Source organism: Amblyomma americanum, chromosome 9 (genome assembly GCF_052857255.1).
Source record: "Amblyomma americanum isolate KBUSLIRL-KWMA chromosome 9, ASM5285725v1, whole genome shotgun sequence".
NCBI classification, from domain to species: Eukaryota; Metazoa; Arthropoda; class Arachnida; order Ixodida; family Ixodidae; genus Amblyomma; species Amblyomma americanum.
The window spans coordinates 151,979,456-152,004,034 of NC_135505.1; positions in this window are offsets into that span (position 1 = coordinate 151,979,456).

The following is a 24,579-nucleotide window of genomic DNA, read 5'->3' on the forward strand; positions in this document are numbered from 1 at the left end:
TTATCAAAAGGAGCCAAAGGACGCTTTCAGGCTGCTAAACCGTAGGTGTTGGGTTTCATTTAGCAGTAACTGAAGGTGATATATCACTTTAAATAGTTTTGGTGCATTGTAAGCTGTTCAGAAACATACGTGTTGTTTAAACCAAAGAATTAGAAGTAAAACTTTGAAAAAGATGAAAAAGCAACATCGAACAGTGAGCAAAGCTTCCAGATATCGAAACCGAACCTGGTCGTCGAATTAAAGCGCCGTCTGATAGCTCAGTACACTTTATAAAGCATTGATTGCACTGTACAAAAATTAAAAAAAATAAAACCAGTTTCTGAAAAATAAAACTGCGACTAACTTGAAGCCTATTATACACATGAAGCAGCTTTATTAAAAGGAGCCCACAAAACGCTTTCATATTTCAAAACCGAAAGTGTTGGCTTTCATTAACAATAACACAGAGTTATATATCACTTTCAAATATTTAGGTTCATTGTAAGTTGTTCACATACTTATAAGTTAAAACTTTCAAAAGGATAAAAAAGCGACATCGTATGGTCAACAAAGCTTCCAGATATCGAAACCGAACCTGGTTGTCTGATTTCAGCGCCTTCTGGTAGCCAAATACACTTTTTAAAGCATTGATTGCACCGTACACTTATTAAAAACATAACGCCCGTTTCTAAAACCGTAAAATTTGCCGCGAACCAGAAGCTCAGTATAGGCATGAAGCATCTTTATCAAAAGGGGCCAAAAAACGCTTTCAGATTTCAAAACCGAAAGTGTTGGCTTTCATTTAGCAGTAACAGAGGGTTATATATAACTTTTAAAGGCTTCGGTGCAATGTAAGCTGCTAAAAAGCATACTTCCAGTTTTTAACAAAGATTTAGTAGTTAGAACTTTGAAAAAGATAAAAAAAGCGACATCGTAGTGGGAACAAAGCTTCCAGATATCGAAACCGAACCTGGCTGTCTGATATCAGCGCCCTTTAGTAGCCAAATAGACTTTTTAAAGCATTGATTGCACTGTAAAATTATTAAACAAATAACGCCACTTTCTAGAAACGCAAAAGTTGTGACTAACCAGAATCTTGATATAGATATTTACGAGAATTCTCAAAAGGAGCCAAAAAACGGTTTCAGATTTCAAAAACGAAAGTTTTTGGCTTTCATTTAGCAGTAACGGAGGGTTATATAACACTTTTCAACCTTTTTTGTAATGTAAGCTGTTTAGAGACACATTTGCTGTTTAAAATGAAAATTAAGAAGTTAAAATTATAGAATAGTTGAAAAAAGTGACATCGAATGGCGAACTAAGCTTTCAGACATCGAAACCGAACCAGGTCGCCCGATTTCAGCGTAGTCTGGTCGGCCATTACACTTTTTAAAGCATTGATTGCACAGTAGAATTATTAAACGTAAACGGTATGGCCAGAAGCTCGAAATAGAGATTAAACAGCATTATCAATAGAAGCCTACTAAGCGCTTTCAGATTTCTAAACTGAAAGCGGTGGCTTTTATTTAGCAGTATCAGTGGGCAATATTTCACTTTTTAAGTTTCTGGTGCAATGTAAGGCACATTTTCGGAAACATACTCGCTGTTTAAAACAGATAAAAAAGCGATATCGAAGGAAGGACAAAGCTTTCGAATATCGAAACCGTAACTGGTCGTCTGTATTCATGTCGTGGTCGTCTACAGGCGAAGGCAGCTCACGATACGCCGCGCGGCAAGGAACCCGTGCAGCTCCGATGCATTGCGCATGAAAGCTTTGCAAACACCAGAAAAAGTGCAAAAATTGTAAAAAATGGGGCACGTCCCGAAGCGATACGTTGTCTGTGAGGGTCGCCCCAGCGAAGGACTGTCGATTAATTTCGACCACCTAAGAATCTTGCATTTCACGCAACACACTCGTGCATTTCGCCTTCATGGGAACGCGCGGCAACGGTATTCAACCCGAGTCGTCGGCTCAGTCGCCGAGCGCTCTTCCCATTGAACCGGCGAAACAGGTGTTGTAAAGGTACCGAAATTCCTCCAAGGATTTGAATGATATAAGCTCTCTTCGCTGCCAATCTGCTACAAGAAGTGGTCGCACGTAATGTTAAGCTGTGGCCTGGTACATCAAATATTTAGCTCCGAATAGCGCGAGACCTCTAGGAAATTTTTACTCTAATATATGTTAGAGAAAAATGTAGCAGCCGCGCTGTAACAGTTGCAGCGAGTGACTGAAGCGTGCTAAACCACTCCCTAAACTTCTGTGCGAACAGACGACGCACGCCGGAAAGTTCGCACTTGTATGCTTATTCAAGAATTACCCCGCTTGCCCGAGGGCGCTATAGCAGGGGGTCACAGATTGGCAAAAACACATCTTCGATCGTTTACAGAGCACACTTGAGCCTCCTAAAGTCGATTCCACTGCTGCACCGTTTAAACAAAAAATGAATTCACCGACAAGTTCGCCCTGGTACGGTACTCGCGAATTTTACAAGAATGGCCATCCCGTTTAGAAGTAGCACAACTTTCCCACGTCAAAACATATTTAATTTCTCTACAACTATCGCTGCGTTCGTACCTGCCCGAGACGAATCTTGCTGCCCTAGCTGTTGTGAATTTTTTTCCAATTTGTCAATTAATAATTGCTCTGCAGGGTCCCATACAATACAGGCGCAGTCCATAATGGGACGAATACAGGACAGAAAAGCGGTTTTCTTGAGATTTGTCTGTGAACATCGTAGATTTCGCTGAATGAAATTCAGTGCCCTACCAGCTTTGGTAATCACGTAATCCACATGTGTATTCCGTGAACAGTCGTTCGACACTATAACGCCCAATTATGTGCATGTACGTACATCTCTGGCTCAGCAACACATTATTTATATAATACTGAGTGTGAATTCTGATCTTTTTCGTGAAAAACAAAGATGAACACAGTTTTCCGTATTGAAATACATTTTCCATTTTGTTCGCCAAGGATGGATATGTCAGTTTGGAGCTAGCAGAACACCGTCACAAGCACATTTAATTTTTCTATACAATATGCAGTCTAATAATAATAATAATAATAATAATAATAATATGCAAAGAGACGTACACTGTAAGAGATATTGAGTGACATGTCATTTATATAAATTAAGAACAGGAACGGTCCTAAGAGCGATCCCTGGTGTCACCTCAAGTTGTCAACATGATCTTTAACGTGCACTGACATCGCACAGCACACGGGCGCCTTAGCGTTTTTCCTCCATAAAAACGAAGGAACCCGACCGCGGTGGCTGCGTTTTTATGGAGGAAAAACGCTAAGGCGCCCGTGTGCTGTGCGATGTCAGTGCACGTTAAAGATCTGCAGGTGGTCGAAATTATTCCGGAGCCCTCCACAACGGCACCTCTTCTTCCTCTATTCTTTCACTCCCTCCTTTATCCCTTCCCTTACGGCGCGGTTCAGGTGTCCAACGATATATGAGACAGATACTGCGCCATTTCCTTTCCTTAAAAACCAATTATTATATACACGCTGGCGGCGCTCGAAGAAGTAGTTATGAATTCATGTTATTACAGCCTCGTCGCTTTTTCGCCCTTCATTCGAATACTGAACGTAGAACACGGATATATTAATGCACGTAGAGCATGCTGACCTTTTTTACGACTTCATTCGCGCATATTAACACAGCAAAATCAGAATTCAAGCTTCGCAGCGCCGCAATTCAAGGCAGAGTGCCGTACAAAGCGCACCTCGCCCAACGACCAAGAAGTCGGAACACCCAACGTACCTTGCTGCTCGTTCAGGTTGAGCACCACTAAAGTATTTTTTTAAATCAGATCAGCCAAGTTAAGTAGCGGTTGCGTTTAGTTTTGCTATTAGTTTGTTCTTTATTATTGGAACTTGAAATAAAACTTCCGCAAGTAGACTGCTTCAAGCAAGTTGGCTTGTCATCTCTCTTGTACAAAAGTATGTATAATATATGGAGAACTAAGAACAAGTTTGCCCATAACAAGAAGTTGTGTGGTTGCACCTGCCCTCTATTAAAAGTTGTAAAGGTAGTATTTTTCTACAATAACTGCGCCATCGTAAAAAAAAGTTTGTGCTTAAATTTGCTATTAGCTATTTTTTATTACTTCAACATAAAATACCGTTAAGCAGGTAGATTACGGGAGACAATTGTACTCCTGCTGTTAGTAGGGGGAGCTTCAGACATTTGGTCATGTCATCTCTCTTGTTTTTCACTATGTATAACATATGGACAAACAAACACAGATTAGCACATAGCAAGAAGTTGTAAGTTTGCACGCTCCCTCTATTAACAGTTGCAAAGGTAAGCATTGTTTCACATCAAATGCGGCAAAGAAAATAATGCTTGCTTTAATTTTGCCTTCAGTTTTGTTTTATTACAGCAAATAAAAGAATTTTTATAGAAGAAAATTCGCCACCGTAAGTGTTGCTTGCGTTGAATTCTGCTATTAGCTTCTTTCTTATTACTGCTAACTGGAATTAATTTTTCGCGGGCAGATTAACAGGGACGCTTGTACGCACCCCGTAAGTAGGTGTCCAAAATACGGCGGACATTGCGTAATGGCTAATTTTTGTCACGTGAATTTGGAATTCTGTGTCGTTCCTGCGCTTCCGTTCGCGTGAGCATTTCTTGCAGACGTACGGTTTCGACATTTCTTACCCTAATACTAACGCTCACATCACTGAAAAAGAGGTGTTGTGCGCTCCCTCAAACTGCAGCAACTTCAATGCAACGGAATGCAACATGTTCCGAGTGTTGTCAAGTCGTAAGCAGGGAAAACAGTACGCCGTTGTGATCCGCTACGAGCTCCACGGACAACTCTTGGCTTTGCTTCGAGCATTTTGTTGGTGGTAAACGTTTGAGAGCTTTGTGGAAGTTTGTATATTTGGTTAAGTACGCTGTTTTCTTTCCTTGAAGAGCACCAATTTCTCGCTCGGACAACTTCGGACACAGCCTTTCTCGCATGACGGCGGCAGAACCGCGCGGTCGTTGGTGTGCATATATGTGCTGTTCGGCCTTCGTCACTACAGCTCGACTAGATGTTAAAGGACAGAACGATTCATTGCTCAGGAATTAGTGCTGCATGCGAGTTGCTCGAATTCAGAGCTAACACTTTAGGCCTATGCGATCGCAACCGTCAGCTGCCGAAACGGCGACGCCGGCCTCGACGGCACCGCGGGGTCCCATCCCACGAGCACATTTAGGATTCATGAATCGCTTTATGAGAACATATTTCCCAACATGAGCACACAGCAGGTGTGGAGAAATTATAAGCGAGTTGTTACGTTAAACTTACCCGTCTGTGTGGACCTGTATGTTGCAGTTATGTTTCTCCGCTTCCTTTGTGCGGAGAGGTAGGGTGACAGACAAGCTGATCGCTTTACAAAGTGATAAGAATTGTTCACCACATTATTTCCATACCGTGAGGCAGTAAGTTATTCACTTCAGGGTAACCGACCTTAAAATAAATTTATATAGCAGTGAACATAGTCTAGCTGTTTTTCACCTTTCATTGTACAGCATGTAGGAGAATTGACATGCGAGATAAATGTTGTAATACTGAACTGCCGCTGTGCAGCAAAGCAGCATTTGAAAACTGCATAGGTGCTGAACATACATGTGAAGTAGATAAATGTCTGTCTATAGCTTACATGTGATGCATGCATGCTTATAGGAATATTGCACTGAATGGTTGACTTATTGATAGGGACGTTGATGATTTCAAGAGGTGCGAAATGCTGCAAGGACGGCAGAGTCCACCTCTGGTGGTTGTTCGGTCAATTAACTGTAAGGATAAAGAGTAATAAGCATGCTATAAAATTGCTAGTTTCAAAAAGCCAAGGAAAACATTTTGTTCACAGACATTCCAAATTTTTTGGCATCACCAGTGTCTTGGGGACGGTTTACCACTGTCAGTTAACGTACAAGCTATGCCGCAGTGTTCACGCCGAAACTAAAACAGGACAGGAATACCTTTTGTTCAACATTGCACAAGACTTAGTCAAAGGAACTTGTAGAAAATGCTGAAAACAAGTCGGATCAAGCCTCTGTGTTTGCTGGAAAAGCCGAAGCGTGATTTTTTTACTCTGCTATGCTATTTATTTTAATTCACTATTTGTCACTCAGATCTTGTGCATTAAAATCATAGCTTGCTGTGCTGTGTAACTTGTGCCTACAAGAGTTCTTGCATGACAAAGGTTATATCACGTTACTACCCACATGACAAGAAGAGTTTCCAATTAGCAGCCGATGAACTTTCTCACCTTGCAGTTTAACAGTAAAGCTGCCTATGTGAAGAATTAGTTCTGCTTTTGGCTGCAGTCTGCTTTCTGTTCTGTCTTTGTGCCTGACTTTTCTTATGTTGTGGTGCCTGTAGCAAAGTTGTGTGCCAGGCTTTGATGCTTTGTTGTCACTTGGGGTTTTCATCAAGAAAAATGCAAGGCAAGCTAATCTTCTGCCTAGCTGCTTGTGTTATTACTTACCTACCTTACCTTGAACACTCGGCATACAATGCTTATGTTTTATATTTCCACATTTCTGTACACATGCATCAACAGCTGAGGTGCCAACCATTGGGGACATCTGTCCGTGCATTGGCTGGTGTTTCTTCTTCGACCAAACTCCTTTGTAACTTATTTTCGTCGCATGAAAAAAGTGTAATAAAGAAAACAACTCACATGAAAAATGCTTACCTTTGTCCATTCACGGACCTTCGCTAAGAACATATATGGGGAAAAGCTCTACGAAGCATGCAATCCCGCCAGAATTAAAATGGACCCTGCTCAGGGATGAAGTGAAGGCGACAGCGAGCAGCTCTGTGCCTGTGCACACTCTGCAGCGCTATTCAACTGAAAGCTCTGCTCAACTTTGATGCAGAATCACCACGCGTTGGCCCACGTGGCCGGTGATATATCGGCCGAGAAAAGGTGGCTGCTGTGGGCGCAACTGGCAAAGGCCAGGTATAATTGGAGAGCCATGGGAGAGGCCTTTGCCCAGTAGCAGTCAGGCTGATGCTGATGACTGGACATCTGATGAAAGTTAATACCACAATGCACAAGGTGAAAAAAATATGTTTGCAGAGCCCAGTGATTCCTTTGCTGTAAGGCAACCGCTATGCACCTGCAGCAGCAACAGGCAGCTCCTTTTAATGCAGCAACATTCCACGTCAGAGAGAAAGGTTTAATGTTTGGAAAGGTGAAGTGGTGACCTGGAAAAAGTCTTCACATATGCTACTCAACCTTGGGGGAACGGGACGAATACAGAGGTGGAGGGTGGTGCCACATTACAGCTTCATGCAGTGCGCAAGACACTTGCTTTATTTGCTTCATGCAAGTTATCTTAATGTGCACATACACATGCATTATCATCCCCGCAGAGGGGCGTCTGCAGCTTGCAGGCATTGGTGAGTGGCGACACCACGGGTTCCCGAGCATCCGCAGGGTCATCCCCGCAAAGGGATGTTGTTGAACAGTGCATCACCACGGACCCGAGCACCTACGCCTAGCCTTGCGTGGCATCGCCGTGTCCGGCGGAAAGGGGATCCTGGTGGTTGAGCCGAGGCCGAGCGTTTGGACCCTTAAGGCCCCTCGCCGGAGGCAACACACCACTTTGGCCCCAGCTTCCTGTAGACGGCACCTCCGACCTGACCTGACTGGGGGAAATCGGCCAGCCACCTTTTCCTGTCCTCCCCTCTATCTTTCACTTTCTTATCTTTTTTCTCACAACTATCCTGTCTTCTCCTCTCAATTAGTTTTTCTTCTTCCTGGCGGCGAGGGTTAACCCTGTGTGAGTAGCTACTACCCTGAGTTACTTCAGGTTGGGTTAAAGCGGCGGTGTACAGCTGGCGTGGGCAGGACTTGCTTCCACGTTCCTGTCCCGTCCCCTTGTTGGGCTCCATGGTGGGTGGGTGACCCCGCGGACGAACAACAACCACATTTTATGGCTCCTCCCCATCACAAAATGATTGCCATCCTGAAAAGATGCGTGCATCTCCGGAATAAAAGTCACTGAAAACAGGATTTGTAATTTAAATCGTATGTCAGTGCATGTCTGAAACTACTTCACCTTATAAAGTAAAAGATTTTGCAGACAAAAAATCTGATTAAATTTCAGTCTGGCTTCAAGGCCCTTGGGTCACCAGCCAGGCACACTCCACCAACTAGACCATGCAGGCACATTGACTGTACTGAGGTACAAAGGGGGAGGGAGGGTGCTGTTGGCTTCATTTGAAGCTTAATAATCTAATTAGTGCAGTGAACTAGAGATGTGCCAATGAGTGAGAAACCAGTTACAGTAATATTACGTAGGCAAACTGCAGTGTGCAAGAGTTCAAAGACAAGGATGTGGAACCTGTGTTGAGATAATTGTGATACATGTGCAAACATGAATGAAGAACAGTGACCGTGTTTGTGAAGAGAAACAACTGCAGGGAGCCATTAACACTGTCACGTACTGCCCTCAAATGCTGAGCTTAAGTGTCCTCCTACTATATTGGGGAGCGAGACAAGTTCCTATGCTTTATAGGTGTTGCAACTTGTCTGAGTAAGGTGTGTTTTACATGACAGTAAAAAGTTAGTGGAAGCCTGCATTGCCAAAATAATATATTTTCATTACTCTCCCTCATGAATCCTAGAATTCATTATGCAGCCTAATTGCAAATCATTACCTATTGCAACATTACGTATTGAACATTAAGCCTCGTGTACAAAGATAAGAAATTTTTTTGGACAGACCCGCCTTCCATGAACGTTCAACAGTGGTGTTCACGCACATTATTGTTGCTTAATTTGCAGAGAGGAGTACCCAGCAGTCGCCTGTGCTAAACAAAAAAGTGGAAGCACGTACACTGATGGTCCAGTCACACGAAGGGTGTAGAGGATAAATAGGTTGTTTGGGATTTTTTTTAAAGCCACCGAACAACATCCCCGATTTACATGAAGCAAAGTGCAAATGGCTGAGTCAATGAAAATGGCATCTAACACAGTTTGACTGGGAGGTTGATAGCCCAGCACACAAAATTATCAAGGACCCCGAATAGCGAAAAAGATCCTGGACCTGGGAATACCACCTGAGTAACCTAGAAAGATCAATAACAGAGTTGACTACTTTTACTATTACTGTAAATTTCCAGCTGGATTACTGAACTTGATCACACCCTTCCAGCTGCAAAATGCCATGTGTAGCTTTATTATTGAAATTACGTCCAGATGCCCATTACATACTTCAAGTTACCTTCAACTGAATTAATGCACAATTTGTAGATTTTCGTCAGGGGTACAAATTTCAGAAGATGACAACGGGCAGCCTGACAAAACTCTGCCCAAGCCTTGCATTTTCATCTCGAAGATAATGACCATGAAGCAATCGGCTGACTTTTCCCTCAAGAAAATCAGTTCACTGCTGTAGAGCCACATGCAGCATGTGAAAGCGGCAGTCCAAAGCAAGCACACAGACGCAACCAAATGCCATTAAGCAAAGCATATTGCAATCTTACCACACAAGCAGTGCCACACAAGATGTGTTGCGCCCTGAAGACATGCTGTAAATGACTGCAGACGCAGCGACCATGCATGCTGAGCATGTAAACCGCTGGCTCTCCACAAACACCACAGCAAACAGAAAAGCACTGGTGAAAGGATGTCCAGTCAACACTATGACGCTAGGAGGAAAACATTTGGTGCCTTCCTGTCTTTCACTGAAGCACCAAATAAAATGTGCATTGTGTGCAAGCAGAACACGTAAGGAGGCACTACAAGCAACGGCATTTCTTCAATATCACCAAAGCATGTGTTGAAGCACACAGTCAGCAGGTTGGCGGACGGTAGACGGAAAGCACTTGGGACACTTCCTGAAGCAAGAAAAAACTGCAGCACCCGAGACAAAATCAGGGGTGCACTTTGTGACCTAAATTGTGGTGAGGCGAAACCTTTTAGCACGGTGTCGCTGCTTGCGTCTCTGATGTAGGGTGAAGATGTTGATTAAAGACTACACAATTGTTTGCTTCATAACACTTTCGCAATTAGCACGCTTGCTTGCTAAGAGACACAGGAGAGCGTTTGGGTGGCACCCTTCCAGGTCGGCATTCAGGAGGTGTCTGGCAAGAGGAAGCGCTTTTCTCGAACGATGGTGGCACCATTCAATGACGTCACACACATGTGCAGAAGGCTGAAGCGCAGGCATTAAGCACTACTGTTGCTAATTAACTATTTACTATTTAACTGTGAAGACACTTGCCTGCTTACATGGAGGAATGCATGCGAAAGCATGTGTTTTGAGGAAAGGAAAGATTTTTGAGGGAAGGACACAGTAGCTCTCACAACTAGAAATCTCGGTTTACACCTCAACCACGATTGATCGATAGCTATAGTGTGACACTTTCCTGCGAATATCCCCGCTGGCGAGACATGAGCCTTAAAGGCTTTCACCTTGAAACTAGCCTCTGTGGTCATGCATACCACTAATAATTGAAAGCCAAATATATGGTAGTCCTTATAGAAGAGCACCAAATTGAAGAAGACTTCACCAGCTGCTTCGCAGTATGCTGTTAAACAGAGAGAAAATGTGAACTTGATAGAGAGCTACATGTTAAAACCGCGACAGTGAGTGCAATTCGCACACGCAGCTGATCATGCACTTCCTGTCTATCAGGTAGAACCCAAATGGTGCTGTGTCCTCCTCCTTGTTGTAGATGTTGATGCTCCTGTTATTATAACCACTCGCCGGCGGTGTCACGATCCTGCAGCTGAGTGTGGATGAATGCGTTCTGTTACACAATGCAAGCTGTGCTGATCTTCAAAGAGAACTCTTCACCATGCCATGCAGCACTTGAAATCTATGCAGACACTGTTTCCATCATTCAGGAGCCTGGTGCGGCCACCCAGCTAGGTAACCAGTCCAGCCGAGACGTGAGCAAAGATGAATCTGGAATCGGGGCTTTCAGGCACGGGATCCCATGGTGAGACGGCCCGCCACATCTGCATTTGACGCACACCATCACCTGCAAGTTAATGTTGTACATTAAGATCTTGGAACAAGCTAGACATTGGGTCTCCAAATATGTGAAATTGTTGAAGCTGCAAGTTCAACTGCAGTCTAGTTTCACGTATGATTGTAAAATATGCTGAGTGCAAAACCAATGATTAGTACCAAAATGAACTGTTTCCGTAATACCTACAGGTACTTGATTGCAGACTTTCAAACCAATGCCACAAATAATTTCATATCAGAGCCTTTTTATAATACTCGGTAAACAAAACCACTAAAAAATATTTTTTTTATTTACATAACACTGCAGACCTCATGTGGTCCAAGCAGGAAGGGCAGATAACAAGGCATATTTACAAACGGCATAAATTTAGTACATAGAAAAAATGCTCGACACATGACACAAATGATCGAAACAAGTCAAAGGAAATACATTCCAGATCAAAATTCATTGCTAAGAGTCCTTTCAAAACTCTATCTTGAGCCAATCTCTCCAAGCAGTGCATTCCACTCATTTATTGCGCTCGGAAAGTATGAGTATTTAAGCTAGTTTGTTTTCTCGAAATATGGTGTTTGGGCATGGGTATGTTGGTGACGGGTTTTCCGTGTGGTTGAAGGTGTAATATATGGTGAAGAAGAAATTCCAAACTTTCCCTAGATGAGTGAATGAGGAAATATTAGTCGAGCAACTTTCCGTCTTATATGAAGAGGTTTAATTTCGTTGGCCGCCATTAAAGCAGATGGGGAATTAGTTCTCTTGAATTTGTTGTAAATGAATCGCACAACCCTCCTTGGTTCATTTTCTATTTTTGCTATATCTATTTTGGTGTAAGGGTCCCACAAAATAGCCGCATACTCAAGTTGGGCCGAATAAGAGAGTTATAGGCTAATAGCTTAACGTGACTGGGTGCTCCCTTGAGCTTGTGTTTCAAAAGTCCAAGTTTTTATAACCTAGATGAACAGATGTAATCAACATGGTTGCTCCAGTTAAGCTGTGTATTTATTAAAACACCTAAATATTTGTATTTTTCGACTTCCAAAATAGTAGTGCCGCAAGCAGAATAAGTAAAGTGGATAGGATGTTTTTTTCTTGCCATATGTTGCAGGGAAGGGCACAAGTTGAATTGTTTGTGACTACCTACAGTTTTTTAGTATATGCATGCTTTTGCATTTTGCACTGATCAAAATGGGGCTCCCGTGACACTGTGGTCAGTAAGAGAAATCCAAATCCACAGACCAACACTGCCTGTCCCCCACACCTATCTGTGTTGTCATCTCAAAACTATAGACATGATTCATTTACATTATTTTGATATGCAGTTCTATTTACACTGTCCTTCCTTGCTCAGTTAACTATGTATAAATGCAATCAGATATCACTAGCTGCATGCAATCTTACTCCAGGTAAACACGTTAACCCTATATGACTGCCACAACACACTATAAGCACATGCTCACCAGTTTGACGATTTACATGCGGGCAGAACAGGAATATGAAGAGATATTCCACAGAAATGGGTCATGGATGGATCCCACACACACTTCGTGTGTGCTGGTACCTTCACCGGCAGGAACAGCACACCTGTAAAAAAAACGTAAAAGAGTCGCATCATTTTTGTTTTCCGCGTGGCCTTACAGAAATAATAACAGAAAAAAAAAGTTCGCCCTCCTGCGGTCATTTCCACGTGACTGCTAGCTGTGTAACTGATGCTGTAACACTGCTATGAAATTTTGAGTTTGAGTAGCGAAATCACCTTTATGTTCTTCATTAGTAATCCTTAAGCCCGGTAATTATAATATTCCTTTAAGCTTTCACGCAATTTGTCTTCCAAACTTAAGGGAAAAATTGTGTGCTGCACATACTAATTTGCTTGCTTTAAAGTCAATTTCAGCCTGCATGGAAAATTAATGAGAATGATGCTATACAAGCTGTCACCGCTAGCCTTTCGTTTTCCTTACCTCAATGTTACTGGAGGCGTCACAATGTACCTTTCCTGGCAGACGTTTACGCTCTCTTGCTGACACCGCTGTGATCAGATAGTGCGCCAGTGCACACGGATGTCTCGTCGAGGAGGCCGACACATTCCTAGAGTTTGTTGCTCGGGCGCGCGAACAGCTATTGTGTCATCCACTCATCATGCGCGCAAAGGCCATCCGTTCAGCGACGTTCACTGCTGGCGACTGCACTTCAGGGCTCGACAGTTCGGCACTGCCTCTCACTGCAATGCATCCTTGCGTAGCATCATTGCACAGGTTAAATTTTTGAAAAATATGAAAAAGTGATATCGAACGGCGAACAAAGCTTCTAGATATCGAAACCGAACCTAGTCGTCTGATTTCAGCACCTTCTGGTAGCATAAAATACATTTTAAAGCATTGTTTGCACGGTCCAATTAATAAAACGCTAGCGCCAGTTTCTAAAACCGTAAAAGTTGCGACGAACCAGAAGCCTAATATAGACACCAAGCAGCTTTATCAAGAGGAGCCAAAAAAACGCTCTTGGATTTCAATACCGAAAGTGTTGGCTTTCATTAAGCAATAGCAGAGGGTTATATATCGCTTTTAAAGGCTTCGGTGCAATTTAAGCTGTGCAGAAACATACTTGCAGTTTAGGACAAAGATTCAGAAGTTAAAACTTTGAAAAGGAAGAAAAAGGCGACATCGTACGGTGAACAAAGCTTCCAGATATCGAAACCGAACCTGGTTGTCTGATTTTAGCGCTGTCTGGTAGCCAAATACACTTTTTAAAGAATTGTTTGCACGGTCCAATTATTAAAACGCTAAAGCCAGTTTCTAAAACCGTAAATTTTGTGACGAACCAGAAGCTCAGTGGAGACACGTAGCAGCTTTATCAAAAGGAGCCAGAAAACGCTTTCGGATATCAGAACCGAAAGTGTTGGCTTAAATTTAGCAACAGCAGAGGGCTTTATATCGTTTTTAAAGAATTCGGTGCATTGTAAGCTGTTCAGAAACATATTTGCTGTTTATAAAAGAGATTTAGGAGTTAAAACTTTGAAAAGAATGAAAAAAACGACATCTTACGGTGAACAAAGCTTCCAGATATCGAAACCGAACGTGGTTGTCTGATATCAGCGCTTTCTGGTAGCCAAATACACTTTTTAAAGAATTGTCTGCATGGTCCAATTATTAAAACGCTAAAACCAGTTTCTAAAACCGTAAACTTTGTGACGAATCAGAAGCTCAATGGAGACACGAAGCAGCTTTATCAAAAGGAGCCAAAAAACGCGTTCGGATTTCAAAACCGAAAGTGTTGGCTTTCATTTAGCAATACCAGAGGGTTATATATCAATTTAAAAAGTTTTAGTGCGTTGTAAGCTGTTCGGAAACATAATTGCAGTTTAGGACAAAGATTTAGAAGGTAAATCTTTGAAAAGGAAGAAAAAGGCGACATCGTACGGTGAACAAAGCTTCCAGATATCGAAACCGAACCTGGTTGTCTGATATCAGCGCCGTCTGGTAGCCAAATACACTTTTTAAAGCATTGATTGCACTGTAGAATTATTAAAAAGATAACGCCAGTTTCTAAAACCGTCAAAGTTGCGACAAACCAGAAGCTCAATATAGACATGAAGCAGCTTTATCAAAAGGTGCCAAAAAACGCTTTCAGATTTCAAAACCGAAAGTGTTGGCTTTCATTAGCAATAGCAGAGGGTTATATATTACTTTTAAAAGCTTTGGTGCGTAATAAGCTGTTCAGAAACATACCTGTAGTTTGGAACAAAGATCTAGAAATTAAAACTTTACACACAATGTAAGGCATTGATTGCACTGTAGAATTATTAAAAAGATAAAGCCAGTTTCTAAAAACGTAAAAATTGCGACGAACCAGAAGTTTAATATAGACACGAAGCAGCTTTATCAAAAGGAGCCAAAAAACGCCTTCGAATTTCAAAACCGAAAGTGTTGGTTTCGTCAGGCAATAGCAGAGGGTTATATATCGCTTCTAAAGACTTCAGTGCAATTCAAGCTGTTCATAAACATATTTGCATTTTAGAACAGAGATTTAGCAGTTAAAGCTTTGTAAAAGATGAAAAAAGCGACATCGTACGGTGAACAAAGCTTCCAGATATCGAAACCGAACCTGGTTGTCGTGTTTCAGCGCCTTCTGGTAGCCAAATGTACGTTTTAAAGCATTAATTGCGCTGTATACTAGCTGTATAATTGTTAAATATATAACACCAGTTTCTAAAACTGCAAACGATGCGACTAATCAGAATCTTGATATTGAAGTTTAACACAATTATCAAAAGGAGCCAAAGGACGCTTTCAGGCTGCTAAACCGTAGGTGTTGGGTTTCATTTAGCAGTAACTGAAGGTGATATATCACTTTAAATAGTTTTGGTGCATTGTAAGCTGTTCAGAAACATACGTGTTGTTTAAACCAAAGAATTAGAAGTAAAACTTTGAAAAAGATGAAAAAGCAACATCGAACAGTGAGCAAAGCTTCCAGATATCGAAACCGAACCTGGTCGTCGAATTAAAGCGCCGTCTGATAGCTCAGTACACTTTATAAAGCATTGATTGCACTGTACAAAAATTAAAAAAATAAAGCCAGTTTCTGAAAAATAAAACTGCGACTAACTTGAAGCCTATTATACACATGAAGCAGCTTTATTAAAAGGAGCCCACAAAACGCTTTCATATTTCAAAACCGAAAGTGTTGGCTTTCATTAACAATAACACAGAGTTATATATCACTTTCAAATATTTAGGTTCATTGTAAGTTGTTCACATACTTATAAGTTAAAACTTTCAAAAGGATAAAAAAGCGACATCGTATGGTCAACAAAGCTTCCAGATATCGAAACCGAACCTGGTTGTCTGATTTCAGCGCCTTCTGGTAGCCAAATACACTTTTTAAAGCATTGATTGCACCGTACACTTATTAAAAACATAACGCCCGTTTCTAAAACCGTAAAATTTGCCGCGAACCAGAAGCTCAGTATAGGCATGAAGCATCTTTATCAAAAGGGGCCAAAAAACGCTTTCAGATTTCAAAACCGAAAGTGTTGGCTTTCATTTAGCAGTAACAGAGGGTTATATATAACTTTTAAAGGCTTCGGTGCAATGTAAGCTGCTCAATAGCATACTTCCAGTTTTTAACAAAGATTTAGTAGTTAGAAATTTTTAAAAAGATAAAAAAAGCGACATCGTAGTGGGAACAAAGCTTCCAGATATCGAAACCGAACCTGGCTGTCTGATATCAGCGCCCTTTAGTAGCCAAATAGACTTTTTAAAGCATTGATTGCACTGTAAAATTATTAAACAAATAACGCCACTTTTTAGAAACGCAAAAGTTGTGACTAACCAGAATCTTGATATAGATATTTACGAGAATTCTCAAAAGGAGCCAAAAAACGGTTTCAGATTTCAAAAACGAAAGTTTTTGGCTTTCATTTAGCAGTAACGGAGGGTTATATAACACTTTTCAACCTTTTTTGTAATGTAAGCTGTTTAGAGACACATTTGCTGTTTAAAATGAAAATTAAGAAGTTAAAATTATAGAATAGTTGAAAAAAGTGACATCGAATGGCGAACTAAGCTTTCAGACATCGAAACCGAACCAGGTCGCCCGATTTCAGCGTAGTCTGGTCGGCCATTACACTTTTTAAAGCATTGATTGCACAGTAGAATTATTAAACGTAAACGGTATGGCCAGAAGCTCGAAATAGAGATTAAACAGCATTATCAATAGAAGCCTACTAAGCGCTTTCAGATTTCTAAACTGAAAGCGGTGGCTTTTATTTAGCAGTATCAGTGGGCAATATTTCACTTTTTAAGTTTCTGGTGCAATGTAAGGCACATTTTCGGAAACATACTCGCTGTTTAAAACAGATAAAAAAGCGATATCGAAGGAAGGACAAAGCTTTCGAATATCGAAACCGTAACTGGTCGTCTGTATTCATGTCGTGGTCGTCTACAGGCGAAGGCAGCTCACGATACGCCGCGCGGCAAGGAACCCGTGCAGCTCCGATGCATTGCGCATGAAAGCTTTGCAAACACCAGAAAAAGTGCAAAAATTGTAAAAAATGGGGCACGTCCCGAAGCGATACGTTGTCTGTGAGGGTCGCCCCAGCGAAGGACTGTCGATTAATTTCGACCACCTAAGAATCTTGCATTTCACGCAACACACTCGTGCCTTTCGCCTTCATGGGAACGCGCGGCAACGGTATTCAACCCGAGTCGTCGGCTCAGTCGCCGAGCGCTCTTCCCATTGAACCGGCGAAACAGGTGTTGTAAAGGTACCGAAATTCCTCCAACGATTTGAATGATATAAGCTCTCTTCGCTGCCAATCTGCTACAAGAAGTGGTCGCACGTAATGTTAAGCTGTGGCCTGGTACATCAAATATTCAGCTCCGAATAGCGCGAGACCTCTAGGAAATTTTTACTCTAATATATGTTAGAGAAAAATGTAGCAGCCGCGCTGTAACAGTTGCAGCGAGTGACTGAAGCGTGCTAAACCACTCCCTAAACTTCTGTGCGAACAGACGACGCACGCCGGAAAGTTCGCACTTGTATGCTTATTCAAGAATTACCCCGCTTGCCCGAGGGCGCTATAGCAGGGGGTCACAGATTGGCAAAAACACATCTTCGATCGTTTACAGAGCACACTTGAGCCTCCTAAAGTCGATTCCACTGCTGCACCGTTTAAACAAAAAATGAATTCACCGACATGTTCGCCCTGGTACGGTACTCGCGAATTTTACAAGAATGGCCATCCCGTTTAGAAGTAGCACAACTTTCCCACGTCAAAACATATTTAATTTCTCTACAACTATCGCTGCGTTCGTACCTGCCCGAGACGAATCTTGCTGCCCTAGCTGTTGTGAATTTTTTTCCAATTTGTCAATTAATAATTGCTCTGCAGGGTCCCATACAATACAGGCGCAGTCCATAATGGGACGAATACAGGACAGAAAAGCGGTTTTCTTGAGATTTGTCTGTGAACATCGTAGATTTCGCTGAATGAAATTCAGTGCCCTACCAGCTTTGGTAATCACGTAATTCACATGTGTATTCCGTGAACAGTCGTTCGACACTATAACGCCCAATTATGTGCATGTACGTACATCTCTGGCTCAGCAACACATTATTTATATAATACTGAGTGTGAATTCTGATCTTTTTCGTGAAAAACAAAGATGAACACAGTTTTCCGTATTGAAATACATTTTCCATTTTGTTCGCCAAGGATGGATATGTCAGTTTGGAGCTAGCAGAACACCGTCACAAGCACATTTAATTTTTCTATACAATATGCAGTCTAATAATAATAATAATAATAATAATAATAATAATAATAATAATAATAATAATATGCAAAGAGACGTACACTGTAAGAGATATTGAGTGACATGTCATTTATATAAATTAAGAACAGGAACGGTCCTAAGAGCGATCCCTGGTGTCACCTCAAGTTGTCAACATGATCTTTAACGTGCACTGACATCGCACAGCACACGGGCGCCTTAGCGTTTTTCCTCCATAAAAACGAAGGAACCCGACCGCGGTGGCTGCGTTTTTATGGAGGAAAAACGCTAAGGCGCCCGTGTGCTGTGCGATGTCAGTGCACGTTAAAGATCTGCAGGTGGTCGAAATTATTCCGGAGCCCTCCACAACGGCACCTCTTCTTCCTCTATTCTTTCACTCCCTCCTTTATCCCTTCCCTTACGGCGCGGTTCAGGTGTCCAACGATATATGAGACAGATACTGCGCCATTTCCTTTCCTTAAAAACCAATTATTATATACACGCTGGCGGCGCTCGAAGAAGTAGTTATGAATTCATGTTATTACAGCCTCGTCGCTTTTTCGCCCTTCATTCGAATACTGAACGTAGAACACGGATATATTAATGCACGTAGAGCATGCTGACCTTTTTTACGACTTCATTCGCGCATATTAACACAGCAAAATCAGAATTCAAGCTTCGCAGCGCCGCAATTCAAGGCAGAGTGCCGTACAAAGCGCACCTCGCCCAACGACCAAGAAGTCGGAACACCCAACGTACCTTGCTGCTCGTTCAGGTTGAGCACCACTAAAGTATTTTTTTAAATCAGATCAGCCAAGTTAAGTAGCGGTTGCGTTTAGTTTTGCTATTAGTTTGTTCTTTATTATTGGAACTTGAAATAAAACTTCCGCAAGTAGACTGCTTCAAGCAAGTTGGCTTGTCATCTCTCTTGTACAAAAGTATGTATAATATATGGAGAACTAAGAACAAGTTTGCCCATAACAAGAAGTTGAGTGGTTGCACCTGCCCTCTATTAAATGTTGTAAAGGTAGTATTTTTCTACAATAACTGCGCCATCGTAAAAAAAAGTTTGTGCTTAATTTTGCTATTAGCTATTTTTTATTACTTCAACATAAAATACCGTTAAGCAGGTAGATTACGGGAGACATTTGTACTCCTGCTGTTAGTAGGGGGAGCTTCAGACATTTGGTCATGTCATCTCTCTTGTTTTTCACTATGTATAACATATGGACAAACAAACACAGATTAGCACATAGCAAGAAGTAAGTTTGCACGTGCCCTCTATTAACAGTTGCAAAGGTAAGCATTGTTTCACATCAAATGCGCCAAAGAAAATAATGCTTGCTTTAATTTTGCCTTCAGTTTTGTTTTATTACAGCAAATAAAAGAATTTTTATAGAAGAAAATTCGCCACCGTAAGTGTTGCTTGCGTTGAATTCTGCTATTAGCTTCTTTCTTATTACTGCTAACTGGAATAAATTTTTCGCGGGCAGATTAACAGGGACGCTTGTACGCACCCCGTAAGTAGGTGTCCAAAATACGGCGGACATTGCGTAATGGCTAATTTTTGTCACGTGAATTTGGAATTCTGTGTCGTTCCTGCGCTTCCGTTCGCGTGAGCATTTCTTGCAGACGTACGGTTTCGACATTTCTTACCCTAATACTAACGCTCACATCACTGAAAAAGAGGTGTTGTGCGCTCCCTCAAACTGCAGCAACTTCAATGCAACGGAATGCAACATGTTCCGAGTGTTGTCAAGTCGTAAGCAGGGAAAACAGTACGCCGTTGTGATCCGCTACGAGCTCCACGGACAACTCTTGGCTTTGCTTCGAGCATTTTGTTGGTGGTAAACGTTTGAGAGCTTTGTGGAAGTTTGTATATTTGGTTAAGTACGCTGTTTTCTTTCCTTGAAGAGCACCAATTTCTCGCTCGGACAACTTCGGACACAGCCTTTCTCGCATGACGGCGGCAGAACCGCGCGGTCGTTGGTGTGCATATATGTGCTGTTCGGCCTCCGTCACTACAGCTCGACTAGATGTTAAAGGACAGAACGATTCATTGCTCAGGAATTAATGCTGCATGCGAGTTGCTCGAATTCAGAGCTAACACTTTAGGCCTATGCGATCGCAACCGTCAGCTGCCGAAACGGCGACGCCGGCCTCGACGGCACCGCGGGGTCCCATCCCACGAGCACATTTAGGATTTATGAATCGCTTTATGAGAACATATTTCCCAACATGAGCACACAGCAGGTGTGGAGAAATTATAAGCGAGTTGTTACGTTAAACTTACCCGTCTGTGTGGACCTGTATGTTGCAGTTATGTTTCTCCGCTTCCTTTGTGCAGAGAGGTAGGGTGACAGACAAGCTGATCGCTTTACAAAGTGATAAGAATTGTTCACCACATTATTTCCATACCGTGAGGCAGTAAGTTATTCACTTCAGGGTAACCGACCTTAAAATAAATTTATATAGCAGTGAACATAGTCTAGCTGTTTTTCACCTTTCATTGTACAGCATGTAGGAGAATTGACATGCGAGATAAATGTTGTAATACTGAACTGCCGCTGTGCAGCAAAGCAGCATTTGAAAACTGCATAGGTGCTGAACATACATGTGAAGTAGATAAATGTCTGTCTATAGCTTACATGTGATGCATGCATGCTTATAGGAATATTGCACTGAATGGTTGACTTATTGATAGGGACGTTGATGATTTCAAGAGGTGCGAAATGCTGCAAGGACGGCAGAGTCCACCTCTGGTGGTTGTTCGGTCAATTAACTGTAAGGATAAAGAGTAATAAGCATGCTATAAAATTGCTAGTTTCAAAAAGCCAAGGAAAACATTTTGTTCGCAGACATTCCAAATTTTTTGGCATCACCAGTGTCTTGGGGACGGTTTACCAATGTCAGTTAACGTACAAGCTATGCCGCAGTGTTCACGCCGAAACTAAAACAGGACAGGAATACCTTTTGTTCAACATTGCACAAGACTTAGTCAAAGGAACTTGTAGAAAATGCTGAAAACAAGTCGGATCAAGCCTCTGTGTTTGCTGGAAAAGCCGTAGCGTGATTTTTTTACTCTGCTATGCTATTTATTTTAATTCACTATTTGTCACTCAGATCTTGTGCATTAAAATCATAGCTTGCTGTGCTGTGTAACTTGTGCCTACAAGAGTTCTTGCATGACAAAGGTTATATCACGTTACTACCCACATGACAAGAAGAGTTTCCAATTAGCAGCCGATGAACTTTCTCACCTTGCAGTTTAACAGTAAAGCTGCCTATGTGAAGAATTAGTTCTGCTTCTGGCTGCAGTCTGCTTTCTGTTCTGTCTTTGTGCCTGACTTTTCTTATGTTGTGGTGCCTGTAGCAAAGTTGTGTGCCAGGCTTTGATGCTTTGTTGTCACTTGGGGTTTTCATCAAGAAAAATGCAAGGCAAGCTAATCTTCTGCCTAGCTGCTTGTGTTATTACTTACCTACCTTACCTTGAACACTCGGCATACAATGCTTATGTTTTATATTTCCACATTTCTGTACACATGCATCAACAGCTGAGGTGCCAACCATTGGGGACATCTGTCCGTGCATTGGCTGGTGTTTCTTCTTCGACCAAACTCCTTTGTAACTTATTTTCGTCGCATGAAAAAAGTGTAATAAAGAAAACAACTCACATGAAAAATGTTTACCTTTGTCCATTCACGGACCTTCGCTAAGAACATATATGGGGAAAAGCTCTACGAAGCATGCAATCGCGCCAGAATTAAAATGGACCCTGCTCAGGGAAGAAGTGAAGGCGACAGCGAGCAGCTCTGTGCCTGTGCACACTCTGCAGCGCTATTCAACTGAAAGCTCTGCTCAACTTTGATGCAGAATCACCACGCGTTGGCCCACGTGGCCGGTGATATATCGGCCGAGAAAAGGTGGCTGCTGTGGGCGCAACTGGCAAAGGCCAGGTATAATTGGAGAGCCATGGGAGAGGCCTTTGCCCAGTAGCAGTCAGGCTGATGCTGATGACTGGACATCTGATGAAAGTTAACACCACAATGCACAAGGTGAAAAAAATATGTTTGCAGAGCCCAGTGATTCCTTTGCTGTAAGGCAACCGCTATGCACCTGCAGCAGCAACAGGCAGCTCCTTTTAATGCAGCAACATTCCACGTCAGAGAGAAAGGTTTAATGTTTGGAAAGGTGAAGTGGTGACCTGGAAAAAGTCTTCACATATGCTACTCAACCTTGGGGGAACGGGACGAATACAGAGGTGGAGGGTGGTGCCACATTACAGCTTCATGCAGTGCGCAAGACACTTGCTTTATTTGCTTCATGCAAGTTATCTTAATGTGCACATACACATGCATTATCATCCCCGCAGAGGGGCGTCTGCAGCTTGCAGGCATTGGTGAGTGGCGACACCACGGGTTCCCGAGCATCCGCAGGGTCATCCCCGCAAAGGGATGTTGTTGAACAGTGCATCACCACGGACCCGAGCACCTACGCCTAGCCTTGCGTGGCATCGCCGTGTCCGGCGGAAAGGGGATCCTGGTGGTTAAGCCGAGGCCGAGCGTTTGGACCCTTAAGGCCCCTCGCCGGAGGCAACACACCACTTTGGCCCCAGCTTCCTGTAGACGGCACCTCCGACCTGACCTGACTGGGGGAAATCGGCCAGCCACCTTTTCCTGTCCTCCCCTCTATCTTTCACTTTCTTATCTTTTTTCTCACAACTATCCTGTCTTCTCCTCTCAATTACTTTTTCTTCTTCCTGGCGGCGAGGGTTAACCCTGTGTGAGTAACTACTACCCTGAGTTACTTCAGGTTGGGTTAAAGCGGCGGTGTACAGCTGGCGTGGGCAGGACTTGCTTCCACGTTCCTGTCCCGTCCCCTTGTTGGGCTCCATGGTGGGTGGGTGACCCCGCGGACGAACAACAACCACATTTTATGGCTCCTCCCCATCACAAAATGATTGCCATCCTGAAAAGATGCGTGCATCTCCGGAATAAAAGTCACTGAAAACAGGATTTGTAATTTAAATCGTATGTCAGTGCATGTCTGAAACTACTTCACCTTATAAAGTAAAAGATTTTGCAGACAAAAAATCTGATTAAATTTCAGTCTGGCTTCAAGGCCCTTGGGTCACCAGCCAGGCACACTCCACCAACTAGACCATGCAGGCACATTGACTGTACTGAGGTACAAAGGGGGAGGGAGGGTGCTGTTGGCTTCATTTGAAGCTTATTAATCTAATTAGTGCAGTGAACTAGAGATGTGCCAATGAGTGAGAAACCAGTTACAGTAATATTACGTAGGCAAACTGCAGTGTGCAAGAGTTCAAAGACAAGAATGTGGAACCTGTGTTGAGATAATTGTGATACATGTGCAAACATGAATGAAGAACAGTGACCGTGTTTGTGAAGAGAAACAACTGCAGGGAGCCATTAACACTGTCACGTACTGCCCTCAAATGCTGAGCTTAAGTGTCCTCCTACTATATTGGGGAGCGAGACAAGTTCCTATGCTTTATAGGTGTTGCAACTTGTCTGAGTAAGGTGTGTTTTACATGACAGTAAAAAGTTAGTGGAAGCCTGCATTGCCAAAATAATATATTTTCATTACTCTCCCTCATGAATCCTAGAATTCATTATGCAGCCTAATTGCAAATCATTACCTATTGCAACATTACGTATTGAACATTAAGCCTCGTGTACAAAGATAAGAAATTTTTTTGGACAGACCCGCCTTCCATAAACGTTCAACAGTGGTGTTCACGCACATTATTGTTGCTTAATTTGCAGAGAGGAGTACCCAGCAGTCGCCTTTGCTAAACAAAAAAGTGGAAGCACGTACACTGATGGTCCAGTCACACGAAGGGTGTAGAGGATAAATAGGTTGTCTGGGATTTTTTTTAAAGCCACCGAACAACATCCCCGATTTACATGAAGCAAAGTGCAAATGGCTGAGTCAATGAAAATGGCATCTAACACAGTTTGACTGGGAGGTTGATAGCCCAGCACACAAAATTATCAAGGACCCCGAACCCCGAATAGCGAAAAAGATCCTGGACCTGGGAATACCCCCTGAGTAACCTAGAAAGATCAATAACAGAGTTGACTACTTTTACTATTACTGTAAATTTCCAGCTGGATTACTGAACTTGATCACACCCTTCCAGCTGCAAAATGCCTTGTGTAGCTTTATTATTGAAATTACGTCCAGATGCCCATTACATACTTCAAGTTACCTTCAACTGAATTAATGCACAATTTGTAGATTTTCGTCAGGGGTAAATTTCAGAAGATGACAACGGGCAGCCTGACAAAACTCTGCCCAAGCCTTGCAT